The 14,703-nt window shown below is 43.5% G+C and overlaps 1 long non-coding RNA gene across 1 annotated transcript in view; it reads right to left on the reverse strand.

Moving 5' to 3' along the window:
• Positions 1–1,821: 1,821 nt before the first annotated feature.
• Positions 1,822–14,703, reverse strand: part of LOC139759061 (uncharacterized) — a 37,257-nt gene continuing 24,375 nt past the window's right edge. The window contains exons 2-3 of the long non-coding RNA XR_011714991.1: positions 5,752–5,961; positions 1,822–2,131 (exon numbers count right to left, since the gene is read on the reverse strand). This is a non-coding gene — a long non-coding RNA (uncharacterized lncRNA). The remainder of the gene's footprint in view (positions 2,132–5,751; positions 5,962–14,703) is intronic.

Raw genomic sequence — 14,703 nt, forward strand, 5'->3', positions numbered from 1 at the left:
ACAGAAACAACCCTGTCATAATCTAGAGGGCTTGGGACTTCCTCTGTCACACTCGGGGATTAGAACCATCCTTACTAGACCCTAAGGGCCTTGGAATCATTCCTGCAACGCCTTAGGAACTTGGAACCGATCCTGTCACATCCCAGGGGGCTTGGAATAACCTTCGTAACGCCGTAGGGGTTTGGAAACCACCTTTCCACACCCTGAAAGACTCGAGAACATCTTCAAACACTAAAAGACTTGAGGTCACTCCTGCTCTGCCATCTCCGTCCCCATATGTTCCAGACCCAGCCGTCTCTATCCCCAAGTGTTCCAGATCCAACCAGCTCCATATCCATGTGTTCCAGACCACACTACATCACCACGTGTTCCAGATCTAACCAGCTCTTCACCCGACCGGCTCTACACACAACGAACTCCATCAGCCATTTTTCCAGACGTGTTCCAGACCCAACCAACTCCATACCCACGTGTTCCAGACCTGACTCCATCACCACGTGTTCCAGATCCAACCAGCTCTACATTCAACCAACTCCATCAGCAATTGTTCCAGACCCAACCAGCTCCAATGAATGCTCCAGACCCAGCCAGCTTCTTCGTGTTCCAGACCTAACCAGCTCCATCCCCATGGGTTCCAGACCTAACCAGCTCCAACTTCAAGTGTTCCAAACACAACCAGCTCTTCCTCCACGTGTTCCAGCCCCAACCAGCTCCATCCCCGCATATTCCAGACCCAAATGGTTTCCACTGGATGTTTCATTCCTTACCTGCTTTCTTCCTCTTTCCAAAAACGTTACTAGCTTCTATAAAGATACCCTCATCTTCTAGCCCCCAACACAAGCCATAAATACGCTAACTACTTCCAAATGAGTCCTTTAGAACCATAACTTCACTCCAAAAGGATTCCGCCAAACTGGATGCCGCCTTTACCAAACGAACACATCCTCCAAAATCATGCGAAATTCATCTCCAAAACCGCCTCTCTCTCTCTCTCTCTCTCTCTCTCTCTCTCTCTCTCTCTCTCTCTCTCTCTCTCTCTCTCCTCACCACGTATCCAGAGTCCTGCAGCATCTATGTATCCCGAACGCTACGGCGTCCCATTTCCTTAGTATTCACGCCTTGTGGGTCGGTGCCGGTGTCTTCACCTCACATGTAACATACATAACCCACGAATCACAGGCCAGACCAGCTTCATCCCCTTACAAACCTCCACACAGTCTTTCAGACTGCAGGACAACGCTAAGTTCTATATTGACAATGAATCATTTCCCTTTGACCCACTCCCCACACACTCCCCAAAACCCACACCTCAACTCCCTCTCTGCCATAGGTCATATACCAAACCAACCGTGTAAAAACACACCAGGAGTATGGTTGCCAATGGTGGTAAACAATACAAAGTTAATGGCTGCTTCATCCAGGTTTTCCTCCACTTCGTCACATTCATGATCGCTGTCAAGGACCATCGGCCACACACGCGTTTACCTTAAGCTATACTGGAGCGATTATACCGTTAAGAAACCAGGGGTTGGTTGGTTTCTCCTCGTCTACCCTCACTCGTAAATGAGAAATGCTCTTTAAAGCCTCGAGGTTCAGAAACCCCGCGTCTAAATAATTGAAACAGTGTCGTTCGTCATTCGACCCCCAGCCTAGCCCGGTGGAGTCACAGTTACATACAGAAACAATCGGAACTCAAATTCTACGTCGGTATACCTCATCAAAACGCCTACATCGAGCAGCCAGCATCATACATAGAAGATCTAAACTTGTTACTTAAAAGTCACCAAAAGATGTGTTACAGTACCTGAGCCATGATGAAAATGTAGATTCACTTGTCCTCAGCTCCTTCGCCGTTGACGATCCGCGTCCAATTGATCGTAAAGGTGTATTTCACCTCATACCTCAGCTGGGTAGGATTTGACCAAGGAAGATCTACTTCGGAAATCGTGAAGGCGATATCAGGCATCTGTTTGGAATTGGAAGTTTAGTCAACAGATGGCGCCACGACTCGATCGGCCAAGCTGTCGTCTGCTGTGTTGACAATTTGCTTTTGACATCCCCGGCCAAGAGGAAGGGTAGCGACATGTCATCGTGACATGGGTCCACGAAGGTGAGGGAGCGTCTCTCTTTACTGGAAAAGTATAAAGGAGGAAGGAGCAGGTTTTGAAACCTGTTAGGAGGAACTGGAAACTGGATTTTCGTGTACTGGAAATATTTCCACGGCGGTGGAGGGGGGGGGGGGTGAGGGGAGGGGAGTATCGGTGTGTCAGAGGGATATGGGGCTTTTACATTTTCGTATTCCACCTAAATCTAATAATAATGTGTTAAATGGAGGCTTTTGAATTTCATATTCCACGTAAATCTGATAATGCTCTCAGTTAATGAGTTTGACATTTCGACGAGATGTTGATGATGACGCAAACCATGACACAATACATGATACATGTTCTATTATGTATATAACCTCGCTAGTAATGTATACAATGTCGCTTGTAATGTATATAGCCTCGCTTGCAATGTATATAACCTCGCTTGTAATGTATATAACCTCGCTTGTAATGTATATAATGTCGCTTGTAATGTATGTAGCCTCGCTTGTAATGTATATAACCTCGCTTGTAATGTATATAACCTCGCTTGTAACGTATATAATGTCGCTTGTGATGTATGTAGCCTCGCTTGTAATGTATACAATGTCGCTTGTAATGTATATAGCCTCGCTTGTAATGTATATAACCTCGATTGTAATGTATATAACCTCGCTTGTAATGTATATAAAGTCGCTTGTAATGTATGTAGCCTCGCCAGTAATGTATATAACCTCGCTTGTAATGTATATTACCTCGCTTGTGTATATAACCTCGCTTGTAATGTATATTACCCCGCTTGTAATGCATATTACCTCGCTTGTAATGTATATAACCTCGCTTGTAACGTATATAACCTCGCTCGTAATGTATATAACCTCGCTTATAATGTATATAACCTCGCTTGTAATGTATATTACCTCGCTTGTAATGCATATTACCTCGCTTGTAATGTGTATTACCTCGCTTGTAATGCATATTACCTCGCTTGTAATGTATATAACCTCGCTTGTAATGTATATAACCTCGCTTGTAATGCATATTACCTCGCTTGTAATGTATATAACCTCGCTTGTAATGTGTGTTACCTCGCTTGTAATGTATATAACCTCGTTTGTAATGTATATAACCTCGCTTGTAATGTATATAACCTCGCTTGTAATGTATATAACCTCGCTTGTAATGCATATTACCTCGCTTGTAATGTATATAACCTCGCTTGTAATGTGTATTGCCTCGCTTGTAATGTACATAACCTCGTTTGTAATGTACATAACCTCGCTTGTAATGCATATAACCTCACTTGTAATGCATATTACCTCGCTTGTAATGTACATAACCTCGCTTGTAATGTATATAACCTCGCTTGTAACGTATATAACCTCGCTTGTAATGTATATAACCTCGCTTGTAATGTATATAACCTCGCTTGTAATGTATATTACCTCGCTTGTAATGCATATTACCTCGCTTGTAATGTGTATTACCTCGCTTGTAATGCATATTACCTCGCTTGTAATGTATATAACCTCGCTTGTAATGCATATTACCTCGCTTGTAATGTATATAACCTCGCTTGTAATGTGTATTGCCTCGCTTGTAATGTAAATAACCTCGTTTGTAATGTACATAACCTCGCTTGTAATGCATATAACCTCACTTGTAATGCATATTACCTCGCTTGTAATGTATATAACCTCGCTTGTTATGCATATTACCTAGCTTGTAATGCATATAACCTCGCTTGTAATGTGTGTTACCTCGCTTGTAATGTATATAACCTCGTTGGTAATGTATATAACCTCGCTTGTAATGTATATAACCTCGCTTGTAATGCATATTACCTCGCTTGTAATGTCTATAACCTCGCTTGTAATGTGTATTGCCTCGCTTGTAATGTACATAACCTCGTTTGTAATGTACATAACCTCGCTTGTAATGCATATAACCTCACTTGTAATGCATATTACCTCGCTTGTAATGTATATAACCTCGCTTGTTATGCATATTACCTCGCTTGTAATGTATATAACCTCGCTTGTAATGTATATAACCTCGCTTGTAATGCATATTACCTCGCTTGTAACGTATATAACCCCACTTGTAATGCATATTACCTCGCTTGTAATGTATATTACCTTGCTTGTTATGCATATTACCTCGCTTGTAATGTATATAACCTCGCTTGTAATGTATATAACCTCGCTTGTAATGTATATAACCTCGCTTGTAATGTATATTACCTCGCTTGTAATGTATATAACCTCGCTTGTAATATAGATAACGTCGCTTGTAATGTATATAACCTCACTTGTAATGCATATTACCTCGCTTGTAATGTATATAACCTTGCTTGTAATGTGTATTACCTCGCTTGTAATGTATACAACCTCGCTTGTAATTCATATTGCCTCGCTTGTAATGTATATAACCTCGCTTGTAATGTATATTACCTCGCTTGTAATGTATATAACCTCGTTTGTAATGTATACAATGTCGCTTGTAATGTATATAGTCGCTTGTAATGAATATAGCCTCGCTTGTAATGTACATAACCTCGCTTGTAATGTATATTACCTCGCTTGTAATGCATATTGCCTCGCTTGTAATGTATTTAACCTCGCTTGTAATGTATATTACCTCGCTTGTAATGTATATAACCTCGCTTGTAATGTATATTACCTTGCTTGTAATGTTTATAACCTCGCTTGTAATGTATATAGCCTCGCTTATGTATATAACCTCGCTTGTAATGTATATAACCTCGGTTGTAATGTATATAACGTCGCTTGTAATGTATATTACCTCGCTTGTAATGTATATAACCTCGTTTGTAATGTATATTACCTTGCTTGTAATGTATATAACCTCGCTTGTAATGTATATAGCCTCGCTTGTAATGTATATAGCCTCGCTTGTAATGTATATAACCTCGGTTTTAATGTATATAACCTCGCTTGTAATGTATATTACCTCGCTTGTAATGTATATAACCTCGTTTGTAATGTATATTACCTTGCTTGTAATGTACATAACTTCGCTTGTAATGTATAAAGCCTCGCTTATGTATATAACCTCGCTTGTAATGTATATACCCTCGGTTGTAATGTATATAACCTCGCTTGTAATGTATATAACCTCGCTTGTAATGTATATAGCCTCGCTTGTAATGTATATAACCTCGGTTGTAATGTATATAACCTCGCTTGTAATGTATATTACCTCGCTTGTAATGTATATAACCTCGTTTGTAATGTATATTACCTTGCTTGTAATGTACATAACTTCGCTTGTAATGTATAAAGCCTCGCTTATGTATATAACCTCTCTTGTAATGTATATAACCTCGGTTGTAATGTATATAACCTCGCTTGTAATGTATATAACCTCGGTTGTAATGTATATAACCTCGCTTGTAATGTATATAACCTCGCTTGTAATGTATATAACTTCGCTTGTAATGTATATAACCTCGCTTGTAATGTATATAACCTCGCTTGTAATGTGGTTGTGCTAGGACATACTACCAGGCAGAACATTATGGTCTGGTGTTGTGGAAAGCAGGGAGGGTTATGGCCCCACTGCTCTGACCACAACAGGTTAATATCCCATCCAAGTCATATCTACACCTGATGGTTAGGACGCGTTTCAACTCTCTAATCACCTCGCACTGAGGTAGAGTAGGGTGTTACCGGACTCCCACGGGCGAGCGGATACACCTTCAGCGAGGCGGCGGCTGCATCATCATCATCATCATCAGATGGGAACAGATCGAGAGGACGTGGACGACCCCATCGCCTCACAAGGGCCCATCACTTCCCTGCTCCTGCGCGAGGTGCAGCCTCGAAGGTGCAGGAGTCTCATTATAGAGAGCCTGGGATAGGGTTAAATACATCAATGAATAACAGAATGAAGTTAAATAATATATCATCAAGTTGAAGTTAGAATTGAAAGAAAGTCATAAACGAAAGAAGTCAGAATTGAAAAAAAAGAAAAATATGTATTACAGTACCATATTAAATACAGATCAGCCATATAGATACATGATATATATATATATATATATATATATATATATATATATATATATATATATATATATATATATATATATATATATATATATATATATACTTACCTGTGAATTAGTTGAAGAGTTATCTTCCATATCTACTAAGATGATATATTGGTTCTGTAATCAAAGCACTGGACGTGCGTGAGCGAGGGTGGGAATACGGGATTACGACCTTGGGGTAGGATATGGCTAGCTGTGGCAATCCCTTGGCCGTGTCCTTCTTGATCTAGGAACGTGTCAGCTGTAGGCGAGGCCCTTGGCTCAGAGTTTCCCCAGTGACCAACACCAGCATTACTACTGGCTAGCGATCGTCATGCGAATAAAATGACGGGGTGTCTGTACTCACGACTCCAGGTGATGTGGCCCTTCAGGATTGGTCTTATGGAATGAAAAGAGAGGCGAGCTCAGACATTACTAATATATAACATACAAACCTCCAACAGCCAAGGTCGAACCCAGGACCCCGTGCGTGGCAGGCGGGAGCACTACCGCTAAGCTATGATCATCCCAAGCGGTAGTCCTGGCTGTTGGAAGCTTGTATGTTAAACGGAAGTGCGCGTTCATATGCACTATATATATATATATATATATATATATATATATATATATATATATATATATATATATATATATATATATATATATTCCTATATATTCCTACGAGTCCACGGGGAAAATAAAACACGATAAGTTCCCAAGTGCACTTTCGTGTAATAATCACATCATCAGGGGAGACACAAGAGAGAAATATTACAGTCAGTTGATATACATCGAAGAGACGAAGCTAGGACGCCATTTATCACGCGCTACACGTATCGCACAGCTCATGTCGTATGAAAAGATCAAAATGTAACGTAAATTTCACTTGACGTAGTTGTGGCTTTTCAATATTACAATTGTTACATCGGGGATGCAGAATGAGGGATAGAATATGTCTCATGTGCCTTACCGTAACCCTACTACAGAGACCTAATGAGAAGCGAACCTCACTGAAAATGAGCTACCACCTCAGGTCAGACTTAAGGAACGCGGACAACCTCTCTCTCTCTCTCTCTCTCTCTCTCTCTCTCTCTCTCTTTCACACACACACACACACACACACACACACACACACACACACACACTTGACTAGAAAGGAGAAACCAGTAAACAGACAACCGTAATTTGACCCAGCAGGTGCCCTGCGGGCAGGTTTCCCGGGGAGGCGTCATGGGAGAGAGAGAGAGAGAGAGAGAGAGAGAGTCACACACCAATGATAAAGAGAAAAAAAGAAATGTCCCGTGACCTCTGACTTTACTTCCCATGGGGATCCCACAGGCTTCCCTCTCCTAAAACACTATGGCGGTGTGCGACATCGATCGACGATACTTAGACAAGGGCGCGAGGCTCCTGGAGGAGGACGAGGCGACCCTCGAAGACGATAGTTTTCGACCAGGGCACCTTCAGCACCATGGCACGACCCTTGAGCACGACGGCACAACCTTTACAAACGGTAGCCTTAAAAAACCTTTAAAGTGACCCTGAAGGGTCACATTTAAAAGTACAGGCCACCATACCCGAAGTTCCTACCTTCGTGCTCAACGAAGAAGGCCGTAATGGAAGACTCACTAACCACTAGGACCCTCCACCTTCGTCGCTCAAGACTAGATCTCCTGGGCGGCAGTGGTAGAAGACCTGGTCTGGATGCCTTATAATGACAACTGTACCAAGGCGAAGGAGGAGGATGGCAATGCTCTCGTCTCTCAAGTCAGAGAGTGAACCCACCCACCCTTGTACCATGACAATAGGATCACAAGGACCATCCTACTTGGATACACCCTCGATCACTTCCACCTCTCACTTTCGGAACGTTCCCTAGCCTTCGTCACCACCTCGCTAACTCACCTTGGACAAGAGGAGACGCCGACAAGATCATTCATCTGATATACAAGATCCTTCACCATTCAAGGTGCGTCATTGAGGCTCCTTTTACCATCCAGGTATTCATAAGGTAGTCACTCTAGCACGTTGAATGGGGCGTGATTCGGTCTCCCAGTGGCCAAGTGGACCATCAGGGAGGGGAAATAGAGAACATGTACTCAGTGTTACCGTACTCCTCAACGTGTGTAAAAAGCTGGTTCAAGGAATGACAGTCCTGAGCCACAGAGTCAAAATCTTGGTATTCCTTGATATCGAAAGAGCGTTCGATGTCTCATAACCACATACACTACAGTGATCTCTCGCTGGCGAGGGTGTCGAAGCAAAGATTTTGACGCTGGACCCAGGACAACATCGTTGATTGAGAGCTGCCACGATCACGTTACAAGGACACCACTCCTTCGTGTACGACCTAAGAATGAAGGACCACAAGGAGGAGACCTGAGTACCAGGTCTCTCTCTCTCTCTCTCTCTCTCTCTCTCTCTCTCTCTCTCTCTCTCTCTCTCTCTCTCAACGACCTCCTCGAGAACACTGGGAAGCTTTTTCCCCCTTCCCTCACCTGCCCCCAGCCTTAGGTGCTACGCTCTGGACCTGGAGGCAGAGTTGTGCTTAGTGGACCACCCTTCGTACATAATGGAAAAGGGAGACGTCTCGTGTCTTCGACTACGAACTGTATCGAACTCAGCCTTCGTCACTTCAATGAACGAGCCTCTCGCTCTCAGATTTGGAAGTCTACGACGAGTGTATCAATAGCAATACTTTGTGTTAAGGAGAGAAAGACAGAGCCTACAGGAAGTACATATAGAATTCCTTGAATATCAAACGACCAGAAGAAGTCTCGACATGGGAAGGACAAGGTCTCGGTACAACCACACAGGGTCCTGGAGAAAGTCCTCGATTCCCACTTTAGACTCGCAGTCCACATCACACTACGCCAGGCCAACACTCGTCACAGCCCAAGCGAGACTTGTCTACACCTTCACCACACCGCTGGATTGAGACTGGTGAGAACATACGACGGAAAGAAACCCTCTCACACTCAACACTAAATCAAGATACGTGGCGAGGAGTTCCATCAACTCATGCCACCATGGCCCTCGACCAAGTTGGTTATTTGCTTCGTTTGGGCTTCGCCCCTACCACCTACCATGGTCGATACAGCCTTTAGGGACAACGCACAACCGCCATCTGAGCACTTTCTCCAGGTGTTAAAAGACGGTAGAGATCCCACACTACTCACAATGTATGTGGCCTACGCATCCCAAGAGAAACGAGTGTTAGATTAACTAACCTGTATTGATTACCGAGGGAAAAGAGAGAGCTCTTCCATTGGTTCCAGATCTAATTGGATTCTTCTTAATATATTCACACCCATCCTGCTCCTCCATCACACGTTCACAACCATTACGACTTCTCTAGCCTTTTTTCAAGACCCAGTTTTCTTCTCTCTAAAATGTCCCCAGGTCTAAATGGCCTTCATCCTCACGTGTTCCAGACGGAACCGACTTCTTCATATATCCCAAGGTATTCTAGATGACTCAGTCGGCTCAAATGCAATGTATTCCAGACCTAACCTAACTCTTCTACATCACATATTCCAGACCTAACCTAACCTAACCTAACTCTTCTACATCACATATTCCAGACCTGACCACCTTCCCCCCCAACGTGTTCCAGACCCAAAGAACCTCTTCCACTCTTTTGTCCTATGAATGTAAGGCTCGTCCATCTACGTATGGTTAAGAGCCAGGTGTCTCCCTACCCAGCATTGCCAGACCAAAGTGGACTCTCTTCTGCCTGTCCATGTTGGCAACACAGGCGTACTTGTGTCCTTTATTTTCACTGTGTCCAACATCCTTCGTCCTTAGCAAGTTCGACATCCTGACTCAGTGTTCACACTCATCGAACATCCTGCCACCATTGTCCCCAGACGTCCAACCACCATCGTCCCCTAGATATCCAACCACAATCGTCCAAACACATGAAACATCCTGCCACCATCGTCCACAACCATCAAACATCCCACCACCATCGTCCACAGACATCAAACATCCTACCACCATCGTCTACAGACATCAAACATCCTACCACCATCGTCCAAAGCCAACAAACACCCTACCAACATCGTCCCCAGCTATCAAATACCCTACCACCATCGTCCCCAGACATCAAACATCCTACCAACATCGTCCCCAGCCACCAAACATCCTACCACCATCGTCCAAAGACATCAAACATCCTACCACCATCGTCCCCAGCCATCAAATACCCTACCACAATCGTCCCCAGACATCAAACATCCTACCACCATCGTCCAAAGACATCAAACATCCTACCACCATCGTCCAAAGACATCAAACATCCTACCACCATCGTTCCCAGCCATCAAATACCCTACCACGATCGTCCCCAGCCATCAAACATCCTACCACCATCGTCCACAGACATCAAACATCCTACCACCATCGTCCAAAGACAACAAACATCCTACCAACATCGTCCCCAGCCATCAAATACCCTACCACAATCGTCCCCAGCCATCAAACATCCTACCACCATCGTCCACAGACATCAAACATCCTACCACCATCGTCCAAAGACATCAAACATCCTACCACCATCTTCCAAAGACATCAAACATCCTACCACCATCTTCCAAAGACATCAAACATCCTACCGCCATCTTCCAAAGACATCAAACATCCTACCACCATCGTCCCCAGCCATCAAACATCTTACCACCATCGTCCACAACCCAAAACTTCCCTTTCGACTGAATGTCGACGCTTCGAACCCTCGGATCGGCACACAAGATTCAACATCTTCAATCCAAGTCGAAATGTTCCTCCTCACCTCCATAAACCCAAACCCAGACTGCCTCTTCGTCCAATACTTTCATGGTTCACAACTCTCGCGCTATAACCAAGGTTGTCATAAATGATGATTCTGTCTCTTCGGTAGGTTGGAATAAATGACATAACCTAGGTAAAATGAATCCTGAGAGAGAGAGAGAGAGAGAGAGAGAGAGAGAGAGAGAGAGAGAGAGAGAGAGAGTCGTAAACAGGGAGTTCGAAGCACCGACCAGTGAGGCTGGATCATGAAGCCATTTATGAATCACACCTGTGAAGCATCTGCGTGAGGCAACGACTCCATGACACACATGTGAAACCCGATGCGTCTGGAGCAACCGGGAGGGAGGCACGACGGTACGACCTCCTGTGCACGACGGTACGACCATCGAGCACGACGGTACGACCCCCTGTGCACGATGGTACGACCCTTGAGCACGACGGTACGACCATTAAGCACGACACTTCTCAGCATAGAGGACAACAGTATGATCCGTAAACACGATAATACGACCCTCGAGCACGACGGTACAGCTCTGTGCACGATGGTACGACCCTTGAGCACAACCGTACGACCCTCGACCATGACGGTACGACCCCTTGTGCACGACGGTAAGACCCTCTGAGCACGGCGGTACGACCCTCGAACACGACGGTATGACACTTGAGCACGACGGTACGACCCCCTGTGCACGACAGTACGATCCTCGAGCATGACTGTACGACCCTCGAGCACGACGTTACGACCCTTTAGCACAACGGTACGACCCTTGAACTCGACAATGCCGGGGCCACATCTGCTGTGGAATCTAACAATATCTCTTCATGGAACAGCTCGGGTGTGGATGAGATCACTTTTCTTTCCCCGTGGGTAAGAAATATATCGACAATAGAAGGGAGAAATGTCGGGTCATTGATATACGAATATGGGAAAAGTGGTAAAGAAAAAGAAAAAAAATTATGACAACCTTACCTAACTTACCCAGACAGATGGAATTAACCTCATGGTCGATGTAATTTGCAAAAGAAGAAAGAAAGAAAAAAAAAAAAAAAGATGCAATTGTTACCCTCGCGTGTTTACATTCAATTGCTGGGAGGTATGTTCCCAGAGCGCATTCGCTGGAAGTGGTTGCCTACGGTGAGAGGACACACACACACACACACACACACACACACAGCTAACAAACCTCCCAGCGATTGAATGTCAACACGCAGACACAAGGAATCAAACATTTTCTAAATAACATTCAAAATAAGGTAAACACCGGCTGCTTGAGACTGTCAGGCGAGGTTATCCATTGGCTTTCTTGGTTTTTATGAGTAACTTTCACCTACTTTGATGTTAGGTAACCCTACAAATATGTAACGCATCTTCCGGCTCTCACTCCTGTCGATTTCACAGTTAGGCAGGATATGAAAAATGAGACAGTCAGTCAAACGCTCTCCACCTTGATCTATTCGAAGTCCTTCAGTTTACATTTGAAATTCAAATTGGATTTTACCGTTAACAAGAGCGAGGCACTATGCAAATTACCTGCGCCAATTAGGTTCCTAATGATCCACCATGGTCTTGACCAATAGAACGTGTGTCTCCAAAGAACTTCTTTTGCACACAGGCTAAAAGTCTTTGATCCTCCGGAGTGACAAAGGGAGATGCCGAAGAAGCGAAAACCCTTTCCCTTCCTCCCAAACTGGCCACACTTCTCTCTCGTGTCTGTTTATATAGCTTCCAATCCTACTGGTCCAACCACATACCCTAATGGTCGTTATGAAGACGAACACAACTCTAAAGCCATTGATAATCTCAAGGTCTTTCAATCCTCTGCACTGGACATATTCCTATTGTCTCAACATCATTTTTGTAAGAGAAATCATCGAACGTTTAAAACTATGTTTTTCTCAAGTGCTGAGCTATCTCATGGGAAGTCAGTCACTGCAATCCACCACTACCATGAGCCCAAGCCCTTGAGAATTCAGAATCTGTGTCAACAAACATTTTATTACGGGAGCGGTTATGGATCGGAAGCTGTGGTTTCGGTGTATTACACATGACTAGTGTTGAAAGCGGCTTGTTTGAATCTGTTCCTGGCGCTACCTGGCTAACGCGGGAAACGGTGGATAAGTATGATTTTCGTACCTTCATTTCACAGAGATAAGCTGCAAGACGTGATGTATATGCCACCGCTCCACCTCCTCCTCCTCCTCTTCCTCCGCCTGCGCAGAAGCGGCACGCACAAATGACTGCAACCTTTCCTTTCAGTCTTCGAGGCCACTTCCTCTCGAGGAATAACAAGAAGGGACACCAAGGGAGAGTCGGTGGTGGTACCGCTGACAGGCAACAGATGGCGTTGACTTCCCATATTCCAGTCCGTCTGTATATCCGCTTAAGCGTAAACGCTGTCTCTACTTGATGTAGTGGAGGGTGACAATTGACTGGGTCGTCCATTCCCTTCCTTCTTTTTGATCCTGGTTTATATCCACACGCATCCAGTCACCCCTGTTTGACCCCTCGAGGAGGTTGAGCGAGCACTCCTCGCTTGGCTCCTCCTTCTATTCACACTTTCGGAAAGTCAAACACAAGGAGGGAAGGAGGTCTTTTTTTTTAGCCCCCTCCCCCCCGATTCCATCCATGGTAGTCGCCTCTTAAAACACAGAGATACAGAGGTAGTACTACTCTTACTCCACTAACCCATATATATATATATATATATATATATATATATATATATATATATATATATATATATATATATATATACTCGACAGATTCAGTCAGTCATCTCGCATCAGCGTCAGCTGGATTATGTAAATATAAATTACCATCTAAAAAATTTACGTACACTCAGTCTATCAAACGCTGGCTAACAAATAGCACAATCATATACACGGATATGTAAATACATATCTCTTGAGCTGAGCTGAAGCAATCAAGGAAAGTATATATGTACAGAAAACAGGTTATGCTTCTCTTGATTTTTCGGCTAACAACAGAAAATATACAGAACAGCTTTACCAAAACAGGACAAAAAGAGATGAACAACAGAACCAATGAACAGCTGTACCAGTACGAGAAATATAATATGTTCAAAGTTCAAGAGCAGTTGTGAAGTAAGTCAATAAGCGGTTCAATTCACACTCGATTTATACTATATGATGTAAGTTGACTCTTTTTTTTTGTGTGCAGTGGATGGTTATTTCCCCTCTGTACCTCCATTTTTGGCGACACCCACACTGCTACAAGAACCTTTCACCTTTTTCTTCCTCTCCCTTCTCTCCTGCGCCCCCTCAACACACACACACACACACACACACACACACACACACACACATACACACACACACACACACACACATGAAACCCATCTCCTCTCTCCACTAATGTACTCACACTCTTCCCCTGGAGACATATAGTCTAACATATGCATACCACAGCCCTTCCAGACGTATGACGTCATTCGATATCAAATCCCTTCACCCACGGAAACCATGACAGCCATCACGACTTCGAACCCGGAACCCCATACACATTAATCTCCTCATATTATACAAATCTAAACGTTAATTTCTTCATATTATACAAATTCAAAAGTTAATTTCTTCATATCATACAAATTGAAACGTTAATTTCTTCATATACAAATTTAAACGTTAATTTCTTCATATTATACAAATTTAAACATTAATTTCTTCATATACAAATTTAAACGTTAATTTCTTCATATTATACAAATTCAAACCTAAATTTCTTCATATTATACAAATTCAAACCTTAAT

The sequence above is a fragment of the Panulirus ornatus genome, chromosome 32 (assembly GCF_036320965.1).
Source record: "Panulirus ornatus isolate Po-2019 chromosome 32, ASM3632096v1, whole genome shotgun sequence".
NCBI classification, from domain to species: Eukaryota; Metazoa; Arthropoda; class Malacostraca; order Decapoda; family Palinuridae; genus Panulirus; species Panulirus ornatus.